The sequence below is a fragment of the Dendrobates tinctorius genome, unplaced genomic scaffold, assembly GCF_039654945.1.
Source record: "Dendrobates tinctorius isolate UK_male_01 unplaced genomic scaffold, ASM3965494v1 ptg000236l, whole genome shotgun sequence".
Taxonomy (NCBI): domain Eukaryota; kingdom Metazoa; phylum Chordata; class Amphibia; order Anura; family Dendrobatidae; genus Dendrobates; species Dendrobates tinctorius.
In genome coordinates, this window is record NW_027361903.1 from 2,552,227 (window position 1) to 2,576,157 (window position 23,931).

A 23,931-nucleotide genomic window follows, 5' to 3' on the forward strand; every position below is an offset into this window, starting at 1 on the left:
AGAGCTCTGTACTTGTGTAGTAGGACTAAGAGTGCTGTATCAGTGTAGTAGGGCTAAGAGCGCTGTATCTGGGTAGTAGGGCTAAGAGTGCTGTACCTGGGTAGTAGGGCTAAGAGCTCTGTACCTGTGTAGTAGGGCTAAGAGTGTGTACCTGTGTAATTGGGGGTAAGAGTGCTGTACCTGGGTAGTAGGGCTATGAGTGCTGTACCTGGGTAGTAGGGCTAAGAGTGCTGTACCTGTGTAGTAGGGCTAAGAGCTCTGTACCTGTGTAGTAGGGCTAAGAGCTCTGTACTTGTGTAGTAGGGCCAAGAGTGCTGTATCAGTGTAGTAGGGCTAAGAGCGCTGTATCTGGGTAGTAGGGCTAAGAGCGCTGTACCTGTGTAGTTGGGCTAAGAGCTCTGTACCTGTGTAGTAGAGTTAAGAGTGCTGTACCTGTGTAGTAGGGCTAAGAGCTCTGTACCTGTGTAGTAGGGCTAAGAGAGCTGTACCTGGGTAGTAGGGCTAAGAGCGTGTACCTGTGTAGTAGGGCTAAGAGCTCTGTACCTGTGTAGTAGGGCTGAGTGCTGTACCTGTGTAGTAGGGCTGAGTGCTGTTTCTGTGTAGTAGGGCTAAGAGCTCTGTACCTGTGTAGTAGGGTTAAGAGCTCTGTACCTGTGTAGTAGGGCTGAGTGCTGTACCTGTGTAGTAGGGCTAAGAGTGCTGTACCTGTATAGTAGGGCTTAGAGCTCTGTACCTGTGTAGTAGGGCTGAGTGCTATACCTGTGTAGTAGGGCTAAGAGCGCTGTACCTGTGTAGTAGGGCTAAGAGTGCTGTACCTGTGTAGTAGGGCTAAGAGTGCTGTACCTGTATAGTAGGGCTTAGAGCTCTGTACCTGTGTAGTAGGGCTGAGTGCTATACCTGTGTAGTAGGGCTAAGAGCGCTGTACCTGTGTAGTAGGGCTAACAGTGCTGTACCTGTGTAGTAGGGCTAAGAGTGCTGTACCTGTATAGTAGGGCTTAGAGCTCTGTACCTGTGTAGTAGGGCTAAGAGTGCTGTATCTGTGTAGCAGGGCTAAGAGCGCTGTACCTGTGTAGTAGGGCTAAGAGCTCTGTACCTGTGTAGTAGGGCTGAGTGCTGTACCTGTGTAGTAGGGCTAAGAGCTTTGTGCCTGTGTAGTAGGGCTAAAAGTGCTGTACCTGGGTAGTAGGGCTAAGAGTGCTGTATCTCTGTAGTAGGGCTAAGAGCGCTGTATCTGGATAGTAGGGCTAAGAGCTCTGTACCTGTGTAGCAGGGCTAAGAGCGCTGTACCTGTGTAGTAGGGCTAAGAGCTCTGTACCTGTGTAGTAGGGCTGAGTGCTGTACCTGTGTAGTAGGGCTGAGTGCTGTTTCTGTGTAGTAGGGCTAAGAGCTCTGTACCTGTGTAGTAGGGCTGAGTGCTGTACCTGTGTAGCAGGGCTAAGAGCTCTGTACCTGTGTAGTAGGGCTAACAGCGCTGTGCCTGTGTAGCAGGACTAAGAGCGCTGTACCTGTGTAGTAGAGTTAAGAGTGCTGTACCTGTGTAGTAGGGCTAAGAGCTCTGTACCTGTGTAGTAGGGCTAAGAGAGCTGTACCTGGGTAGTAGGGCTAAGAGTGCTGTACCTGTGTAGTAGGGCTAAGAGTGCTGTACCTGTGTAGCAGGGCTAAGAGTGCTGTACCTGGGTTGTAGGGTTAAGAGTGCTGTACCTGTGCAGTAGGGCTAAGAGTGCTGTACCTGGGTAGTAGGGCTAAGAGTGCTGTATCTGTGTAGTAGGGCTAAGAGTGCTGTATCTGTGTAGTAGGGCTAAGAGCGCTGTATCTGGGTAGTAGGGCTAAGAGTGCTGTACCTGGGTAGTAGGGCTAAGAGTGCTGTACCTGTGTAGCAGGGCTAAGAGTGCTGTACCTGTGTAGTAGGGCTAAGAGCTCTGTACCTGTGTAGTAGGGCTAAGAGCTCTGTACTTGTGTAGTAGGACTAAGAGTGCTGTATCAGTGTAGTAGGGCTAAGAGCGCTGTATCTGGGTAGTAGGGCTAAGAGTGCTGTACCTGGGTAGTAGGGCTAAGAGCTCTGTACCTGTGTAGTAGGGCTAAGAGTGTGTACCTGTGTAATTGGGGGTAAGAGTGCTGTACCTGGGTAGTAGGGCTATGAGTGCTGTACCTGGGTAGTAGGGCTAAGAGTGCTGTACCTGTGTAGTAGGGCTAAGAGCTCTGTACCTGTGTAGTAGGGCTAAGAGCTCTGTACTTGTGTAGTAGGGCCAAGAGTGCTGTATCAGTGTAGTAGGGCTAAGAGCGCTGTATCTGGGTAGTAGGGCTAAGAGCGCTGTACCTGTGTAGTTGGGCTAAGAGCTCTGTACCTGTGTAGTAGAGTTAAGAGTGCTGTACCTGTGTAGTAGGGCTAAGAGCTCTGTACCTGTGTAGTAGGGCTAAGAGAGCTGTACCTGGGTAGTAGGGCTAAGAGCGTGTACCTGTGTAGTAGGGCTAAGAGCTCTGTACCTGTGTAGTAGGGCTGAGTGCTGTACCTGTGTAGTAGGGCTGAGTGCTGTTTCTGTGTAGTAGGGCTAAGAGCTCTGTACCTGTGTAGTAGGGTTAAGAGCTCTGTACCTGTGTAGTAGGGCTGAGTGCTGTACCTGTGTAGTAGGGCTAAGAGTGCTGTACCTGTATAGTAGGGCTTAGAGCTCTGTACCTGTGTAGTAGGGCTGAGTGCTATACCTGTGTAGTAGGGCTAAGAGCGCTGTACCTGTGTAGTAGGGCTAAGAGTGCTGTACCTGTGTAGTAGGGCTAAGAGTGCTGTACCTGTATAGTAGGGCTTAGAGCTCTGTACCTGTGTAGTAGGGCTGAGTGCTATACCTGTGTAGTAGGGCTAAGAGCGCTGTACCTGTGTAGTAGGGCTAACAGTGCTGTACCTGTGTAGTAGGGCTAAGAGTGCTGTACCTGTATAGTAGGGCTTAGAGCTCTGTACCTGTGTAGTAGGGCTAAGAGTGCTGTATCTGTGTAGCAGGGCTAAGAGCGCTGTACCTGTGTAGTAGGGCTAAGAGCTCTGTACCTGTGTAGTAGGGCTGAGTGCTGTACCTGTGTAGTAGGGCTAAGAGCTTTGTGCCTGTGTAGTAGGGCTAAAAGTGCTGTACCTGGGTAGTAGGGCTAAGAGTGCTGTATCTCTGTAGTAGGGCTAAGAGCGCTGTATCTGGATAGTAGGGCTAAGAGCTCTGTACCTGTGTAGCAGGGCTAAGAGCGCTGTACCTGTGTAGTAGGGCTAAGAGCTCTGTACCTGTGTAGTAGGGCTGAGTGCTGTACCTGTGTAGTAGGGCTGAGTGCTGTTTCTGTGTAGTAGGGCTAAGAGCTCTGTACCTGTGTAGTAGGGCTGAGTGCTGTACCTGTGTAGTAGGGCTAAGAGCTCTGTATCTGTGTAGTAGGGCTAAGAGTGCTATACCTGTGTAGTAGGGCTAAGAGCTCTGTACCTGTGTAGTAGGGATAAGAGCTCTGTACCTGTGTAGTAGGGCTAAGAGCTCTGTACCTGTGTAGTAGGGCTAAGAGCTCTGTACCTGTGTAGTAGGGCTAAGAGCTCTGTATCTGTGTAGTAGGGCTAAGAGCTCTGTATCTGTGTAGTAGGGCTAAGAGCTCTGTATCTGTGTAGTAGGGCTAAGAGCTTTGTATCTGTGTAGTAGGGCTAAGAGCGCTATACCTGTGTAGTAGGGCTAAGAGCTCTGTACCTGTGTAGTAGGGCTGAGTGCTGTACCTGTGTAGTAGGGCTGAGTGCTGTTTCTGTGTAGTAGGGCTAAGAGCTCTGTACCTGTGTAATAGGGTTAAGAGCTCTGTACCTGTGTAGTAGGGCTGAGTGCTGTACCTGTGTAGTAGGGCTAACAGTGCTGTACCTGTGTAGTAGGGCTAAGAGCTCTGTACCTGTGTAGTAGGGCTGAGTGCTGTACCTGTATAGTAGGGCTAAGAGCTCTGTACCTGTGTAGTAGGGCTAAGAGTGCTGTATCTGTGTAGCAGGGCTAAGAGCGCTGTACCTGTGTAGTAGGGCTAAGAGCTCTGTATCTGTGTAGTAGGGCTGAGTGCTATACCTGTGTAGTAGGGCTGAGTGCTGTTTCTGTGTAGTAGGGCTAAGAGCTCTGTATCTGTGTAGTAGGGCTGAGTGCTGTACCTGTGTAGTAGGGCTAAGAGCTCTGTACCTGTGTAGTAGGGCTGAGTGCTGTTTCTGTGTAGTAGGGCTAAGAGCTCTGTATCTGTGTAGTAGGGCTGAGTGCTGTACCTGTGTAGTAGGGCTAAGAGCTCTGTACCTGTGTAGTAGGGCTGAGTGCTGTACCTGTGTAGTAGGGCTAAGAGCTCTGTATCTGTGTAGTAGGGCTAAGAGTGCTATACCTGTGTAGTAGGGATAAGAGCTCTGTACCTGTGTAGTAGGGCTAAGAGCGCTGTACCTGTGTAGTAGGGCTAAGAGCTCTGTACCTGTGTAGTAGGGATAAGAGCTCTGTATCTGTGTAGTAGGGCTAAGAGCTCTGTATCTGTGTAGTAGGGCTAAGAGTGCTATACCTGTGTAGTAGGGCTAAGAGTGCTGTACCTGTGTAGTAGGGATAAGAGCTCTGTACCTGTGTAGTAGGGATAAGAGCGCTATACCTGTGTAGTAGGGCTAAGAGCTCTGTACCTGTGTAGTAGGGCTAAGAGTGCTGTACCTGTGTAGTAGGGATAAGAGCTCTGTACCTGTGTAGTAGGGCTAAGAGCGCTGTACCTGTGTAGTAGGGCTAAGAGCGCTATACCTGTGTAGTAGGGCTAAGAGCTCTGTACCTGTGTAGTAGGGCTAAGAGTGCTGTACCTGTGTAGTAGGGATAAGAGCTCTGTACCTGTGTAGTAGGGCTAAGAGCTCTGTACCTGTGTAGTAGGGATAAGAGCGCTATACCTGTGTAGTAGGGCTTAGAGCTCTGTACCTGTGTAGTAGGGCTAAGAGTGCTGTACCTGTGTAGTAGGGCTAAGAGCTCTGTACCTGTGTAGTAGGGCTAAGAGCTCAGTACCTGGGTAGTAGGGCTAACAGCGCTGTATCTGGGTAATTGAGCTGAGACAGCTGTGCCAAGTACTGGCTGTGTCTACTCTGATTCAAAGATGGAACCACACAAAGGTGATTGAGTGTGTTGTCCATTTGGGCTGGACGATGTGCGTTCATAGCAGGCACTGTTCACTCTAACAAAGATGGCTCCTACTCCTTGGCTGACGCCACCCTTTTTACTGCTAGCTGGATCTGCTCAGAATTAGAGATGACATCAGCTCCATGTGCCGCTCCGCTCATCAGCTAAGCACTGGTGGTGTCGATGTAGAACGCAGCCAGTACCTAGTAGGGGGCTGACGACTGCACCGGGGGTGGCCACCATCATAGATTTCGAACTCCAGCGCACACTTCAACACTGCTCCGACCAGCTCTCCATTTTCCCCATATAGAGCGCCAGTCAGAGCAGTGTTGAAGTGTGTCTTGACCTTGCAGAATGACATGGCAGGACGGCTTCAGCCCACGGGCCTTGAGTTTGATGCCCATGTCCTAAGAGAAACATCCACAAAGTTTGGCATCCACTATCCATTGTGCACAGTTCTCCCTACGATATTGCTCAGTAAAGGACAGTTTATTTTTGCGTGGTGGTCTCCCTCATTGAGCTCTACAACATCTGGTCCTGGTGGTCTGCAGTGGCGTAGCGTCCCTAAAGCTAAAGTCTACACACCCAGCCAGGATCCCCATTTTAAGGTAGCGTACTGGGGCATGAAGCACGAGTACCTCGCTGACGACTGCCTCCCCGTGCCATGTTGCACCTGCCTGGCCGAATGGTGGCCTGATGGGATAAAATCCTGACAGGCTATAACACAGGAGTGGGGCAGAAATTTCCGCACAGTGAGACAGACCTGCCATTCAGAGGGCTGGGAAAGCTGCGGGGTCACTCCCCTACATTATTACACACGCTCACCCAATTTTCTTTGATATAGTTGTTGAGGCGGAATAAACCCCTTTACGACCTTAGATGTATCCATACATCTAGGTCGCCTGGGTGTGGCGCCTCCCATCTTCTAGCGATGATGTCCTCTTCTTTGCTTCCTGTCGCGCTCCTGCGCAGGCGTAATTCTCTGCCCTCCTGAGGGCAAAGCAGAGTACTGCAGTGCGCAGGCGCCGGAAAAGGTCAGAGAGGTCCAACGCCTGCGCACTGCAGTACTTTACTCTGCCCTCAACAGGGCAGAGAATTGCGCCTGCACAGGAGCCATGACAGGAGCAAGGAGGAGGACGTCATCGTTAGAAGATGGGAGGCGCTGGACCGCGGCACCCATCGGACCGGACCCCCCCGGTGAGTATAATATAACTTGTTTTTCTTATCTTTCAGGTTACATCGAGGGCTTATCTACAGCATTACAGAATGCATTACAGAATGCTGGAGATAATCCCCTGATGGCGGTGGCCGCATCTCATAGGGGAAAATTGAGGTGACAGATTCCCTTTAAATTTTACACCACCAGCCTCACAGAAATGGACTTTTTAAAAGTCTTTCTCTCTGTGAATTTGTAAACAAATCTTATGGTGGGCCAAATATATTTGTACGCTCGGCAATATTTGGCATAAACCTGCTCTTCATCATTTTCTATCTGGACTCCTGTAGACGCAGTAGAAATTATGGCGTTGGGGGGCCTGAACCTTCACAATGGGCTACTGAAGAAGCCAGAACTTCGGCAGTATTTCAGTGCTGAACTTTTGTATAAAACTCCACTGTTCCGAACGGCGATAACCTGTAAACTTTTTGAGGCCATCCAAAAATTCTTGCATTATAATGATAATGCGCAGTGTCCTCCCCGAGGTAACCCCAACTTTGACCGTCATTTCAAAGTTCGGCCGGTCATTGAGCACTTCAGCAACAAGTTTGTTGAGGTGTACAACCCGTAAAGGGACATCTGCATGGATGAGTGCTTAATACATGGCAGAGAGATGTTCAAACTCCGTCGGTACCTGCCCAGTAAGAGGACCAGGCACGGAATTCAACTCTACAAGCTGTGTGAGAGTTCCTTGGGGTACACCCACAAGTTGAGGGTTTATGAAGGGAAGGACACCCGGATTGAACCCCCTGAATATCCCCCTGTCCTGGGAGTGACTAGAAAAAATGTGGGATTTGGTGCACCCACTGCTGGATCAAAGTTATCACTTCTATGTAGATAACTTTTATACCAGTGTCCCACTCTTCAAGTCCCTCTCTGCGCGAGCTGCCGCAGCCTGCAGTACTGTCCATAAACATCAGAGAGGCCTCCCTAAGAAGCTAATTAGGCAACTGCTCAAAAAGGGTGAGAGCAGACCCCAATGTGGAGACAACATGATGGTGGTCAAGTTCAAGGACAAGAGGGATGTCCTTTTTTGACCAGCATACAAGGTGATGGCAGCATCTTCAGCACTGTACAAGGTACCACTACACAGGTCAGCAAACCGGACTGTGTACTGGGGTACAATAAGAACATGGGGGAAGTTGATCCCTCTGATCAAGTCCTCCAGCCGTACAGTGCCATGAAAAAGTCAAGGTGTGGTACAAGAAGGTGGCTGTGCTCATAGAATCATAGAATGGTAGAGTTGAAAGGGACCTCCAGGATCCTCATATCCAATCCATGGCTCAATGCAGCAGTCACTAAACCATCTCAGACAGATGTCTTTCCAGCCTCTGTTTGAAGACTTCCATTGAAGGAGAACTCACCACCTCTCGTGGCAACCTGTTCCACTCACTGATCACCCTAACTGTCAAAGTTTTTTCTCATCTCTAATCTTTATCTTCTCCCTTTCAGTTTCATTCCATTGCTTCTAGTCTTTCCTTGTGCAAATGAGAATAATGATGATCCCTCTACACTGTGACAGCCCTTCAGATATTTGTAGACAGCTAATAAGTCTCCTCTAAGCCTTCTTTTTTGCAAGCTCAACATTCCCAGATCCTTTAACCGTTCCTTGTAGGACATACTTTGCAGTCTTCTCACCATCCTGGTTTCTCTTCTCTGAACTTGCTCCAGTTTTTCAATGTCTTTTTAAAAATGTGGAGCCCAGAACTGGACACAGTATTCCAGATGAGGCCTGACCAAGGAGGAGTAGAGGGATATAATTACTTCACATGATCTAGACTCTGTGCTTCTCTTAATACATCCTAGAACTGTGCTTGCCTTTATTGCTGCTGCATCACACTGTTGACTCATGTGCAGTCTGTGATCTATTAGTATACCCAAGTCTTTTTCACATGTGCTGTTGCTTAAAACCTATTCCTCCCATTCTGTATATGTAATTTTCATTTTTCTTGCATTTCTCCCTGTTAAATATCATTCTAGTAGTCACTGCACACTGTTCAAGCTTATCTAGAACCTTCTGAATCCCTTCTCTGTTTTCTCTAGTGTTAGTTATCCCTCGTAGCTTTGCATCGTCTGCAAATTTGATCAGTTTACTTTCAGTTCCCTTATCTAGATCATTTACAATAATTTGTAATAATTTGTTCAGAGACCTTTCCTGGTATAGAGGTAAGGCTCACTGGCTTGTAATTTCCTGGTATAGAAGTAAGGCTCACTAGCCTGTCATTTCATGCCCCCGTCTTCTTTCCTTTTTTGAAGATAGGGATAACATTTGCCCTTCTCCAATCTTCTGAGACTTCTCCTGTTCTCTAGGATTTTTCAAAGATTCTGGCTAATAGTTCTGCATTTCCTCTGCTAACTCTTTCAGTCCCCTAGGATGTAATTCATCTGGACCAGGAGGTGTAAATTTGTGTAAATTAGCTAAGTGTTCCCTCACTATCTCTCTGTTTATAGACAGAGTGGATCCTTTTATTCCTAGGATGGCGCCGTGAAGATCAGTTGATGTTATATTTGCTTTCTTAGAGAACAGTGCACAGATGCAAAATAGGAGTTTAACAGTTCGGCCTTTTAAACATCATGACTGACCACTTCACCCTTTTCACCATGTAAAAATCCTACAGCATCTTTGCTTTTGACATACCCTCAAAATCCTTCTTTGCAGCTTTTGGTCTCCCTTGCAAGCCTCACTCCATTACTGGCTTTAGCTCTTCTAACGCTTGCCCTACATTCCCTGCAGACTGCATTATATTCTTCTTTAGGCCGGTTTCACATTTGCGCTTTATAGCGCAGCGACGGCCTGCGCACGGTCGCCGCTAAGCCCCGCCCCCTGCCGGCTCCCTGCCCGCCCCTTCCTGTCATCGCCGCCTACTAGCGCACATGGACGCTTGCGATCTGCGCACCCTATCTTTAGCATAGGGCGCGCAGATCGTGCACTGGCCGTGCGCTAGCAGGATTTTGCCGTGCGCTGCGCACTTTTGAAGGTGCGCCGAACGCAGCATGTTGCATTTCGGCGCGCATGGCGCACCTTCAAAAGTGCGCAGCGCACGGCAGTATCCTGCTAGCGCACGGCCAGCGCACGGCCAGCACACGATCTGCGCACCCTATGCTAAATATAGGGTGCGCAGATCGCAAGCGTCCATGTGCGCTAGTAGGCGGCGATGACAGGAAGGGGCGGGCAGGGAGCCGGCAGGGGGTGGGGCTTAGCAGCGGCCGTGCGCAGGCCGTCGCTGCGGTATAAAGCGCAAATGTGAAACCGGCCTTAGATATGCTCCCTCTTTCCATTTGATATACACTTCTTTTTTCCTCTTTAACAAGTGATTAAGTTGTGTGTTCATCCAGGCGGAGTGTAATCACTATTGTACATTACCCCTCTGTTCCTACAAATGACAGTAAATCAGTCCCCTCCTATCTTTTAGTTCCTCTGTGATTGACAGTAAGAACTGTCATAGGATCCACTCACTGAGATCATGGAAGCTGGTGATCGTCAAGATCAGCCTCTACTAGACCTGGGCTGGTGAGGTGGAGATTTCAGGGGCCAATGCCCTCTAGGAACAGCCGTGATTCAGGGATTTGAGCCCGTCTGTAACCAAGAAAGGTCCAGATTCAGAGTACCGTCTCCCCGATTTTTTTCTGGGCAGTTTCACTGATTCGAGTCCTGCTACAACAACCTGGAAAGTTCAATCCCATTAAAGGGGTTTCCAAAAATATAAATCCCCCCAACAATCATCCAGCAAGAAAGGAAACGTCTTCTGCCGTCACAACCACAATGAAAAGTCGCAATGATGTTCTGGTACTTTAGTGCGGACCGGGCACAGTGCGACCAGTAACCAGTCCAAGAGGGGCGTCACATGGCCCAGTGGGCACCCAGAGCTTGTACTCATCACATGTGGTGCCCAAATCTTTGGAGATGGAGTGGAATCTACACAGGATACCTGAGCTGAGGTGTGAAGGGCACAATGCAATGATGGGGGCGTCCATAGCACTGCCCAGGGCACCCAGCAAGGTCAGCCCTGCACAGGAGGGGTCTCCTGGACCCTTGTGCTGCTGATGTGCCCACACCATTTTTGCAACATGGCGAGAGGGCCAATACTGCCATCAGATCAGCAAGCAGGTCCTACAGACACAAGCAGGGGCCCATAAATTCTTCTTGCACAGGGGCCCTCCTCCATCTGTGTCTGCCAATGCCTGTAGCTGAGTTAATCACAGAAAGGGTTAACGCCGGCCTCGCTGGGTGAATCCAGTGATTTTTGTGTAATCCCAGGCGACCGCTTCTCTCCCTCGCAGACTTCACAGTGTCCGCCGATGCGCTCACGCTTGATGCTAATACGCCTTTGTGAAGTGTTTTTCCAGGCGGCCGCTGACTTAAACAATTCATCGCAGTCTCGGTGGTTGCGGACGATGGTTTCATCTCCACTTCACAGGAGATTTCACATTCTCAGTCGCCACCATGTTTCTCAATGAGGCGCTCAACCTTGTAAAGAGATTTCTCCAAAAACTCGAATGCAGAATCACAGCCTCGGCACCAGAAATGCCAAATGGGACCGCGACCTTAACCCCAGCAACGCCGGATGGGACCGCGACCTCAACCCCAGCAACGTTGGATGGGACCGCGACCTCAACCCGAGAAACGCCGGATGGGACCGCGACCTCAACCCCAGCAATGCCGGATGGGACCGCGACCTCAACCCGAGAAACGCCGGATGGGACCGCGACCTCAACCCCAGCAACGCCGGATGGGACAGTGACCTTAACCCCAGCAACGCCGGATGGGACCGTGACCTCAACCCCAGCAACGCCGGATGGGACCGCGACCTCAACCCCAGCAACGCCGGATGGGACCGCGACCTCAACCCGAGAAACACCGGATGGGACCGCGACCTCAACCCCAGCAACGCCGGATGGGACCGCGACCTCAACTCTAGCAACGCCGGATGGGACCGCGACCTCAGCAACGCCGGATGGGACCGCAACCTCAACCCCAGCAACGCCGGATGGGACCGCGACCTCAACCCCAGCAACGCCGGATGGGACCGCGACCTTAACCCCAGCAACGCCGGATGGGACCGCGACCTCAACCCCAGCAACGCCGGATGGGACCGCGACCTCAACCCCAGCAACGCCGGATGGGACCGCGACCTCAACCCGAGAAACGCCGGATGGGATCGCGACCTCAACCCCAGCAACGCCGGATGGGACCGCGACCTCAACCCCAGCAACACCGGATGGGACCGCGACCTCAGCAATGCCGGATGGACCGCGACCTCAACCCCAGCAACGCCGGATGGGACCGCGACCTCAACCTCAGTAACGCCGGATGGGACCGCGACCTCAACCCCAGCAATGCCGGATGGGACCGCGACCTCAACCCCAGTAACGCCGGATGGGACCGCGACCTCAACCCCAGTAACGCCGGATGGACCGCGACCTCAACCCCAGCAACACCGGATGGGACCGCGGCCTCAGCAACGCCGGATGGGACCACGGCCTCGACCCCAGCAACGCCGGATGGGACCGTGACCTCAACCCGAGAAACGCCGGATGGGACCGCGACCTCAACCCCAGCAACGCCGGATGGGACCGCGACCTCAACCCCAGCAACACCAGATGGGACTGCGACCTCAGCAACGCCGGATGGGCCGCGACCTCAACCCCAGCAACGCCGGATGGGACAGCGACCTCAACCCCAGTAACGCCGGATGGGACCGCGACCTCAACCCCAGCAACGCCGGATGGGACCACGACCTCAACCCCAGCAACGCCGGATAGTACCGCGACCTTAACCACAGCAACGCCGGATGGGACCACGACCTCAACCTGAGAAACGCCGGATGGGACCGCGACCTCAACCCCAGCAACGCCGGATTGGACCGCGACCTCAACCCCAGCAACACCGGATGGGACCGCGACCTCAGCAACGCCGGATGGACCGCGACCTCAACCCCAGCAACGCCGGATGGGACCGCGACCTCAACCCCAGTAACGCCGGATGGGACCGCGACCTCAACCCCCGCAACGCCGGATGGGACCGCGACCTCAACCCCAGTAACGCCGGATGGGACGGCGACCTCAACCCCAGTAACGCCGGATGGGACCGCGGCCTCAGCAACGCCGGATGGGACCACGGCCTCGACCCCAGCAACGCCGGATGGGACCGCGACCTCAACCCGAGAAACGCCGGATGGGACTGCGACCTCAACCCCAGCAACGCTGGATGAGACCGCGACCTCAACCCCAGCAACACCAGATGGGACCGCGACCTCAGCAACGCCGGATGGACCGCGACCTCAACCCCAGTAACGCCGGATGGGACCGCGACCTCAACCCCAGTAACGCCGGATGGGACCGCGACCTCAACCCCAGCAACGCCGGATGGGACCGCGACCTCAACCCCAGCAATGCCGGATGGGACCGCGACCTCAACCCCAGCAACGCCGGATGGGACCGCGACCTCAACCCGAGAAACGCCGGATGGGACCGCGACCTCAACCCCAGCAACGCCGGATGGGACCACGACCTCAACCCCAGCAACACCGGATGGGACCGCGACCTCAGCAACGCCGGATGGACCGCGACCTCAACCCCAGCAACGCCGGATGGGACCGCGACCTCAACCCCAGTAACGCCGGATGGGACCGCGACCTCAACCCCAGTAACGCCGGATGGGACCGCGACCTCAACCCCAACAACGCCGGATGGGACCGCGACCTCAACCCCAGTAACGCCGGATGGGACCGCGACCTCAACCCCAGTAACGCCGGATGGACCGCGACCTCAACCCCAGCAACACCGGATGGGACCGCGACCCCAGCAACGCCGGATGGACCGCGGCCTCAGCAACGCCGGATGGGGCAGCTGCCTGGGCTCCAGCAATATCAGATGGGGTGGTGGCCCGCTCCTAGCAATGCCATACGGGGCGGTGGTCTCGGTCCCAGCAACGCCGAAGGTAGACATGGTCTCGACTCCAGAAACACCAGAGGGAAACGTATTCTAAACCCCAGAAGTATCGGAGGACTCGGCCTTACCAACCCCAAAGGGACCGTGACCTCAACCTCAGCAACGCCAGAGAAACATCGGCCTCGACCCCACAACGCCAGAAGGGAACATGGACTCAGTCCCAGCAATGCCGGAGGGAAGACCAAGCAGAAAAGGCAAGTCCTGCCGATAATTTCCCCACCCGATGCAGGAAGTGACACTGAGTCACATGAGAGATTCCATCCTTGCAGTTTAGCCCTAAGGCGCAGGGTTCAGCTCTCTCCGGTGCTCAGTATCGCCTCTGCTGAATAATGTGTATGAGCTGTCATGAGAAATGGGTGACATGCACTGACAACTACTCTGAGCTCGTTTCTGATCATAGTAATAGTTGACAAATATCAGGTTGGTGTTGTCCTCCAAACTGAGCTGAAAACAGTTACCAGAATGACCCGTCTGGTTGCTGGCTCTCTGAGGGGAGAACTCTGACACTTGGGCCCCTAACATCACATGGGGCCCTGCACAGTGCAATGTAGATGGGGTCCAGTTCTGTTCAGATTGGTGGTTTCTTACGCAGGGAGTGAGGTACATTGGGCTCCTATGGCCTAGGCCTCTGCTGCTACTTCTCAGGGTCTCGCCTTCTCGCTCCCTCGTTCCAGGCGCCATTGTTTACAGGAGTCTATTTTCCGGTTTCCTTGTTGTTCTGTGTAATTGAATTTCTTTTCCATCAACTTGAATGTCACTGAGCTAACGTGTGCCGCCTGACAACCGGGAGCCGCTGCGCGCTGGAAGCAGATTGGACTTGTTTTATTTCTGCGGAATTTCTTCGTGTTGTCACCTTGGCCCGGAGTCATGTAGGAAATACAAATAAGTAATGTTCTGCATGGAGAACAAGACTCTGAACAACTCTACGAAAGGTACGGGAAATAATGGAGATCCAGGACCAGGCAAACGCTTCCCATCTGGCAAGGACTCCTGGAGCTTAACTAACCCTCACCCAGCTCAAGAGGAGTCCTGTGGCTGGAGCCTGGTATAACCTCCCCCCCACCTGGCGAGGAGTCCTGGAGCTAAACTTATCCTCCCCCCATGAGGCGGTCAGGAGCTGGAGCCTGGTATAACTCCCACAACCTGGCGAGGAGTCCTGGAGCTGAACTCACCCTCCCCCTCATGAGGAGGTCAGGAGCTGGAGCCTTCTATAACTCCCATCACCTGGCGAGGAGTCCTGGAGCTGAACTCGTCCTCCCTGTCATGAGGAGGTCAGGAGCTGGAGCCTGGTATAACTCCCACCACCTAGCGAGGAGTCCTGGAGCTGAACTCATCCACCCTCTCATGAGGTCAGGAGCTGGAGCCTTCTATAACTCCCACCACCTGTCAAGGAGTCCTGGAGCTGAACTCACCCTCCTCCTCGTGAGGAGGTCAGGAGCTGGAGCCTTCTATAACTCTCACCACGTGGCGAGGAGTCCTGAAGCTGAACTCACCCTCCCCATCATGAGGAGGTCAGGAGCTGGAGCCTTCTATTACTCCCACCACCTGGCGAGGAGTCCTGGAGCTGAACTCACCCTCCTCCTCATGAGGAGGTCAGGAACTGGAGCCTTCTATAATTCCCACCACCTGGCGAGGAGTCCTGGAGCTGAACTCACCCTCCTCCTCATGAGGAGGTCAGGAACTGGAGCCTTCTATAATTCCCACCACCTGGCGAGGAGTCCTGGAGCTGAACTCGCCCTCCCCCTCATGAGGAGGAAAGGAGCTGGAGCCTTCTATAACTCCCACTACCTGGCGAGGAGTCCTGGCGCTGAACTCGTCTTCCCCCTCATGAGGAGGTCAGGAGCTGGAGCCTGGTATAACTCCCACCACCTAGCGAGGAGTCCTGGAGCTGAACTCACCCTCCCTCTCATGAGGAGGTCAGGAGCTGGAGCCTTCTTTAACTCCCACCACCTGGCGAGGAGTCCTGAAGCTGAACTCACCCTCCCTCTCATGAGGAGGTCAGGAGCTGGAGCTTTCTATAACTCCCACCACCTGGCGAGGAGTCCTGAAGCTGAACTCACCCTCCTCCTCGTAAGGAGGTCAGGAGATGGAGCCTTCTATAACTCCTACCACCTAGCGAGGAGTCCTGGAGCTGAACTTACCCTCCTCGTGAGGAGATCAGGAACTGGAGCCTTCTATAACTCCCACCACCTGGCGAGGAGTCCTGGAGCTGAACTCACCCTCCCCTTCATGAGAAGGTCAGGAGCCGGAGCCTTCTATAACTCCCACCACCTGGCAAGGAGTCCTGGAGCTGAACTCACCCTCCTCCTCGTAAGGAGGTCAGGAGATGGAGCCTTCTATAACTCCTACCACCTAGCGAGGAGTCCTGGAGCTGAACTTACCCTCCTCCTCGTGAGGAGATCAGGAACTGGAGCCTTCTATAACTCCCACCACCTGGTGAGGAGTCCTGAAGGTGAACTCCCCCTCCCCCTCATGAGGAGGTCAGGAGCTGGAGCTTTCTATAACTCCCACCACCTGGCGAGGAGTCCTGGAGCTGAACTCACCCTCCTCCTCGTGAGGAGGTCAGAAGATGGAGCCTTCTATAACTCCTACCACCTAGTGAGGAGTCCTGGAGCTGAACTCACCCTCCTCCTCGTGAGGAGATCAGGAACTGGAGCCTTCTATAACTCCCACTGTGGCGCCCCTGAGGCTCAGTCGCCACAGAGGTACTGCACCTTCTCCTAGGGTGTAGTTCCCCACCATCCAGGTAAGGTGGGAACTCCTTGCCACACTCCAACACCTGCATCCCACACACAGGATAGTTCAGCAGGACCACATTGTAGCTTTAGGCTCAGGGCGTAGCAGAGCACCTTTCGTGGGATCCTGCTTCGTAACACGAGATGTGCTGGGAGGTGGGTGGAGTTAATATAAAAAGAAGGGGATAGATAGAACTACAGGTCAGTCCCTTAGGGGGCCGTTGAGAGAGTCTGACAGAAGGTCAGTCTCAGAGCAGTCTGAGGAGAGTCTGGGGTGAGTCCCAGAGGTCCCTGGAAGAAGGGGTGGAGGAAGGAGTGCTGCAGCTGCCTAAGTGACCTGAGCCAGCTGGTACGGGAAAGGAAAGAGAAGGAGAGACGTAGAACTGTAACCAGCATTTCCATAAGAGAGAGAAAGACAAGTACGGAACGAAGAGGAGAGAGAACAGAGAGGAGGAGTGGGTTGGATAGGAACCCTGCCTATAGGTTCTCAGCGCAAGGGCGGGGCCCGATCCCCGAGGTTGTAGGGACACTTATGGTTCTGCAGCAGACACCGGTGGAGTAGTTGGCTGTATATGCACTACTCCCATCAAAGACTTGGGACACAACAGCAAACTGATAGAGAGCCGGGATCCAGGAGAAGGGAGTCCCCGAAGCAGGCTACAGCTGTCTGTCATACAAGTGGAGTTGTTAGGAACATCTGACAGGAGAAACTTCAGAGAACCACGGTACTGGAGCTCTTCATACTAGAAGGCGCAATAGAGGAGTCATTCAGGAAGGCACATGTTGGCGGAGTGCTGGCGGGGAGAGTCCTATCTTGTCTGGAGGTTGGCTGGGCCTCTACCCCGGAGGACACGGTACCGAAGCAGGCACCTGTGTGCACTACGAACTGTGAGTAAAGCTTTGAAACTGCAAGCTCTGGTGTCCTCCATTCATTCCCGCATCAGCACCGTTACATTTGGGTATCAACATCTACACCATTCGGTGCCCCTACTCCTCCATCGCACCTATCCACTGCCCTGGGGTTACAGCTTCACCTGTGGGGAGCTACACCATCTAAGCTGCAACACACCATCAGCCACAGCGGATCTGCACGCAGGGTTGGCTAACATCTTACTTGCCAAACACCACAGGTGGCATCACGAACTTTCCATATAAACTACATTGCAAACATCCCCGCCATTGATATTGAGCGCCCAGGGCCACGGACCGGGTCACCGCTGCTGTGACACCTCATCCCCCCTGACACCGGCCCGGTACCGAGTACCCCACAGCCCTGGGTGAAGCCAGCGAGGGCGACCCAATTTTAGCATCACGAACAGGATGACAAGACCCGACACCATCGGGTTCTGTGTGCCTGAAATTTGTTGGACTTTGACTTTTTGATAATGTGCAGAAGACCTGATTTGATAGACTGTAAAATGAACATTAGAAATGGCCACTGGCGCGGAGAAGAAGGGCGTGAAGAGATAGGAGGTCTTAAGAAAAGACCGCGAAGAGTATTGGGCCTGCCCTGCCTGAATTACTATGTGACAGATACATGGCCCACCCCCCGAGGGGTTCATCTACTGGCTTGGTATGGAGGTGCTGGAAGAAGATGCCGCCCCCAGAAGGAGGGGCAGAAGAAGCCAGTGGCGGGAAAGGGGCTGAGGCAGGAGGAAGAACGCCAGAACGCCATCTTGGAGAGCGAGGGAAGGAGGCCTGCGGAGTGCGGGGAAGTGCATATCCCCGGCGCCATGGCTGACGGCTCCAACCCTGTCTCCGGAATGAACTACCAATGATTGGAAGAAGAAATAGCCGAACTGACCACCCGTCTGCAGCTGAGGCAGGAGGCCTTGGAGAAGCTGAGACGGCAGCGTGCCCCGGCAGGGCCTACACCAGCGGTACCTGTTCCACCGGTACCTGCTGCCGCTGCACCGGACTGTCCTCCAACAGTGTTGATCTTCACCTCCACGCTATCCGTGCAGCTGAGTGCCGCTTGCCCGAAGAAGTTATCGGAGGACCCGGGAGTTGAGGCCGTGCTCCCGCCCGGACCTGTCGCGGCCGTGCAGGTCCCTACGGAAACCCATGCGGATCCGGAGCCGACATCTGCTCCACTACCGCCAGCACCCGGACCCGCAATTCAGGTGGAGGTCCCCGCAACGCCCCACCGCCTCGAGCCTGTACCGGAGCTGGAGCACCACCAGGAGGTTCCAGGTAGGACTGCAGTCCCTGCACATGGGAAGAACCTGGGGTGCGCGCCCGTAGTGGCGGCGGGACAGATCGTGTTGGACCTCATCGGGACCGGGATGCTAGCCCCAAGGGGGAGCCATCTGAACCCCTTACGGTGGTACCGCGGGCCCCAGTGGGTGAGAGCAGGTCCCGGGAGGAGGAAGAGAAGACCGAGGCCCGTTGCCGGGCTACCCTGCGGCAGCTGGCAGCTGAATATAGGGAGAGGGAGCAGAAGAAGATGGCGGTGCTGGGCCCTGATTTAAACCAAAAAGAGCGAGCCCGTGCAGGTCAACTGGGTCCCCGGGATGCAGCTGGTTGGGGACAGGGCCTGAATGTGAATCGGGAGAGGGGTTTGGATTTATAGCAGACCCCAAAAGGATCAGCGACATGTTCTTTAACCGGCGAGACGAAGAGCCCCATCTGAGGAGGGGGCACCCTGACAGGGACCTGCAACCCGGGGAGTACGTGACATTCACCCGGCATGAAGGACTAAGGGTATGTGCACACGCTGCAGATTCTGCTGCGTTTCCGCAGCGTTTTTGGCTCTGCAGAAACACAGCAGATTTTGCTGTGTTGTACAGTACCTTTATTTCCTATGGAAATAAAAATAAGCTGTGCACATGCTGCGTTTTTTTCCGCGCGGTTTTGCTGCGGTTTACAATCTGCAGCATGTCAATTGTTTGGTGCAGAAACGCTGCGGTTTTACACCTCATCCATTATGAGGTGTAAAACCGCAGGGCAAAACCGCAGAAAAAACGCAGATAATCCGCAGATAAACCGCAGAAAAAACGCAGCACTTTGTCCTGCGGATTTCCTGCGGTTTTCTCTACAAAATCCACAGAGACTAAAAACTACGTGTGCACATACCCTAAGGGGGTGGTACGCCTTGAATATCCGCCGCATTCCCAAGGAATTTATCGAAAGGTACAAGCCGAAGCGACCCGTCGCTACCCCTCCACCCACGGCTACAGTCCAGACCGTTCCTGTGTCAGTTCCTGAGAAACCAGCTGCCCCAGTACCAACACCTACCCGGCAGCCTAAGTTGAAATTTGCCAATTTGACACCATGGGAAAGAGAGTACCTGAAGATTGCCAACGAATACTTAGAGTCTGGTAGCAGTCCCAGTTCGGTTTCCAGAACCCCAGGAGGGGACCACCATTAGAAGATTTTTCCTCTTTTTTTTTCAAATCTCGTTACCCAAGAGGGTTTGTTGCACCAGTTGTGCCTTTTTTTCATTATGTTGCCTAGTTTTTCATTGGCAGCGTTATTTTTGAAATGGAACTGTGGAGATCATAGACGCTGATTGATCCAAAACTTTATTGTAAATAGTTTGCACCTCTTTAGGTGCCCTTTCTTGGTTTTACATACAGAGACACTTTGCGAAGATGATGCTTTTTGCATGGACACTTTTCGAAGAATGATGTCTACCTCAAAGGACACTGCAAGAGATCCCGGCTGGGAGCGGTGTCCAGCACTTACAAGAATCTTTGCAATGTTTTATCGAAAAATTATTTCATAATGTGTTTTATGAGAATGTTGATAATTAAGAAATGGCTTTTATACAGTGAGAATTAGGAATGTCTGATATAGAGATGAGCAATGTGAATAAGGAATTGATAGAGACAGATGACAGACCAGGTATTTGAGGTCAGTGTCTTGCGTCTAGTAGAAGGAGAGAAAAATGAGAGTAAACTGACAGAATAAGAGAAAAGTAATAAAGAAATGTGTTACAGAGAATTGCACTTTGAAAGTAAGAATTGCACTTGGAATTGAGAAATAATTGCACTGTTTAACATAGAATTTTAGATAGGATTGTTGGTAACGTTCAAGAGAAGTACCTCCTATATTAGGAAGTTTAGAATAAGAAAAGTTTATTATGCATTATAAAAATTTTGTATGTTTCTTTGCTGTATGCTTTGTTTTCTTGCAGCCCGCAGACATGCTGTGTTTAATGGGGGGTATGTGGCGCCCCTGAGGCTCAGTTGCCACAGAGGTACTGCACCTTCTCCTAAGGTGTAGTGCCCCACCATCAAGGTAAGGTGGGAACTTCTTGCCACACCCAACACCTGCATCCCACACACAGGATAGTTCAGCAGGACCACATTGTAGCTTTAGGCTCAGGGTGTAGCAGAGCACCTTTCGTGGGATCCTGCTTCGTAACACAAAATGTGCTGGGAGGTGGGTGGAGTTAGTATAAAAAGAAGGGGAAAGATAGAATTATAGGTCAGTCCCTTAGGGGGCCTTCAAGAGAGTCTGACAGAAGGTCAGCCTCCGGGCAGCCTGAGGAGAGTCTGGGGTGAGTCCCAGAGGTCCCTGGAAGAAGGGATGGAGGAAGGAGTGCTGCAGCTGCCTCAGTGACCTGAGCCAGCTGGCACGGGAAAGGAAAGAGAAGGAGAGACGTAGAACTGTAACCTGCATTTCCATAAGAGAGAAAGACAAGTACGGAACGAAGAGGAAAGAGAACAGAGAGGAGGAGTGGGTTGGATAGGAACCCTGCCTATAGGTTCTCAGCGCAAGGCCGGGGCCCCGTCCCCGAGGTTGTACGGACACTTATGGTTCTGCAGCAGACACCGGTGGAGTAGTTGGCTGTAAATGCACTACTCCCATCAAAGACTTGGGACACAACAGCAAACTGATAGAGAGCCGGGATTCAGGAGAAGCGAGTCCCCAAAGCAGGCTACAGCTGTCTGTCATACAAGTGGAGTTGTTAGGAACATCTGACAGGAGGAACTTCAGAGAACCACGGTACTGGAGCTCTTCATACTAAAAGGCGCAATAGAGGAGTCGTTCAGGAAGGCACATGTTGGCGGGGTGCTGGCGGGGAGAGTCCTATCTTGTCTGGAGGTTGGCTGGACCTCTACCCCGGAGGACATGGTACCGAAGCAGGCACCTGTGTGCACTACGAACTGTGAGTAAAGCTTTGAAACTGCAAGCTCTGGTGTCATCCATTCATTCCCGCATCAGCACCGTTACATTTGGGTATCAACATCTACACCATTCGGTGCCCCTACTCCTCCATCGAACCTATCCACTGCCCTGGGGTTACAGCTTCACCTGTGGGGACCTACACCATCTAAGCTGCAACACACCATCAGCCCCAGGTGATCTGCACACAGCGTTGGCTAACATCTTACTTTCCAAACACCACAGGTGGCGTCACAAACTTTCCATATAAACTACATTGCAACATCACCGCCATTGATATTGGGCGCCCAGGGCCACGGACCGGGTCACCGCTGCTGTGACACCTCATCCTCCCTGACACTGGCCCAGTACCGAGTACCCCACAGCCCTGGGTGAAGCCAGCGAGGGCGACCCACCACCACCTAGCGAGGAGTCCTGAAGCTGAACTCACCCTCCCCCTCATGAGGAGGTCAGAAGCTGGAGCCTTCTATAACTCCCACCACCTGTCGAGGTGTCCTAGAGCTGAACTCGCCCTCCTCCTCATGAGGAGGTCAGGAGCTGGAGCCTTCTATAACTCCCACCACCTGACGAGGAGTCCTCGAGATGAACTCACCCTCCCTATCATGAGGAGGTCAGGAGCTGGAGCCTTGTATAACTCCCACCACCTGGCCTGGAGTCCTGGAGCTGAACTCACCCTCCCTCTCAGGAGGAGGTCAGGAGCTGGAGCCTTCTATAACTCCCACCACCTGGTGAGGAGTCCTGGAACTGAACTCACCCTCCCCCTCATGAGGAGGTCAGAAGCTGGAGCCTTCTATAACTCCCACCACCTGTCGAGGTGTCCTAGAGCTGAACTCGCCCTCCTCCTCATGAGGAGGTCAGGAGCTGGAGCCTTCTATAACTCCCACCACCTGACGAGGAGTCCTCGAGATGAACTCACCCTCCCTATCATGAGGAGGTCAGGAGCTGGAGCCTTGTATAACTCCCACCACCTGGCCTGGAGTCCTGGAGCTGAACTCACCCTCCCTCTCAGGAGGAGGTCAGGAGCTGGAGCCTTCTATAACTCCCACCACCTGGTGAGGAGTCCTGGAACTGAACTCACCCTCCTCCTCATGAGGAGGTCAGGAGCTAGAGCCTGGAGCAGTCTTTCCCTATTTTTGTTTAATCCAGATACATCACTGATGTGTGACGATCTTCACCAAACCATAAACCAGCACAAACCCCGGTTTCCATTCACTTCAATGCGTCACATAAGCAGTGATATGTGCCAGATGCAGAGGAGCGGCAGTAGAGTCTCTGTGTCCACCGCTCTGATACATGCGGCGCCTTCTGCTGTCACCTTAGGACTCACAACACTGGATTTTCGTTTCGGGTGTTTGCCATAATAAAATTGATCATCGTTATTCAGTGCGACCGTGCAGATTAGCGAATTTTATCTCGGACTGAATCTGCGTGTGACATAAATGGCCGCGGCCGCAAGATTCTTCTGTACATCGGATGAAACACACTCAAGTCTATGGGTGCACAAAAAAAATCAGAGGCCACAGTCTGGTGACCAATTATTACGGATACATTACAATTCTGTAACCCAGGAAACTGTAAATGATTAATAGCTACAGCGGTAAACAAAAAACAGATTGTACCGGACAAGTGAGAAAAAAATCCTCCCACTGTGAACCGGCCCTAGAAGTGGCACTGTGCATCCAACGCAGACAATACTCAGAAATACAGGGCCCCGACTGGCACATTGTAGCGAACCAGCAGAGCTTTGTGCTGCAGAGCTTGTTTATGGTGCCCTCACATGCAGAGCTTTGTGCTGCAGAGCATGGGTACGGTGCACTCACAGGCAGAGCTTTGTGCTGCAGAGCATGTGTATGGTGCCCTCGCATGTAGAGCTTTGTGCTGCAGAGCATGTGTACGGTGGACTCACAGGCAGAGCTTTGTGCTGCAGAGCATGTGTAAGGTGCACTCACATGCAGAGCTTTGTGCTGCAGAGCATGTGTATGGTGCTCTCACATGCAGAGCTTTGTGCTGCAGAGCATGTGTACAGTGCACTCACATGCAGAGCTTTGTGCTGCAGAGCATGTGTATGGTGCACTCACAGGCAGAGCTTTGTGCTGCAGAGCATGTGTACGGTGCACTCACAGGCAGAGCTTTGTGCTGCAGAGCATGTGTACGGTGCACTCACATGCAGAGCTTTGTGCTGCAGAGCATGTGTATGGTGCTCTCACATGCAGAGCTTTGTGCTGCAGAGCATGTGTACGGTGCACTCACAGGCAGAGTTTTGTGCTGCAGAGCATGTGTACGGTGCACTCACAGGCAGAGCTTTGTGCTGCAGAGCATGTGTACGGTGCACTCACAGGCAGAGCTTTATGCTGGAGAGCTTGTGTGCGGTGCACTCACATGCAGAGCTTTGTGCTGGAGAGCTTGTGTACGGTGCCCTCACATGCAGAGCTTTGTGCTGCAGAGCATGTGTACGGTGCACTCACAGGCAGAGCTTTGTGCTGCAGAGCATGTGCACGGTGCACTCACAGGCAGAGCTTTGTGCTGCAGAGCATGTGTACTGTGCACTCACATGCAGAGCTTTGTGCTGCAGAGCATGTGTATGATGCACTCACAGGCAGAGCTTTGTGCTGCAGAGCATGTGTATGGTGCGCTCACATGCAGAGCTTTGTGCTGGAGAGCATGTGTAATAACACCTTATCCGAGCACGCTCGCTCATCACTAGTGACCAGTGATTGGCTGCAGCACCTCTGTATCTCCTACATGGCAGACACCAGTAACTGCTCTCAGTGATTTAGGAAGGCACGAGACC

At 52.8% G+C, this 23,931-nt stretch overlaps 2 pseudogenes; both read left to right on the forward strand.

Annotated features, from left to right (window-relative positions):
* The first annotated feature begins 10,765 nt into the window (after nucleotides 1–10,765).
* On the forward strand, nucleotides 10,766–11,835 carry LOC141060398 (uncharacterized; annotated as a pseudogene).
* Nucleotides 11,836–11,843: 8 nt separating this feature from the next.
* On the forward strand, nucleotides 11,844–12,615 carry LOC141060399 (uncharacterized; annotated as a pseudogene).
* The last annotated feature ends 11,316 nt before the right edge of the window (nucleotides 12,616–23,931 follow it).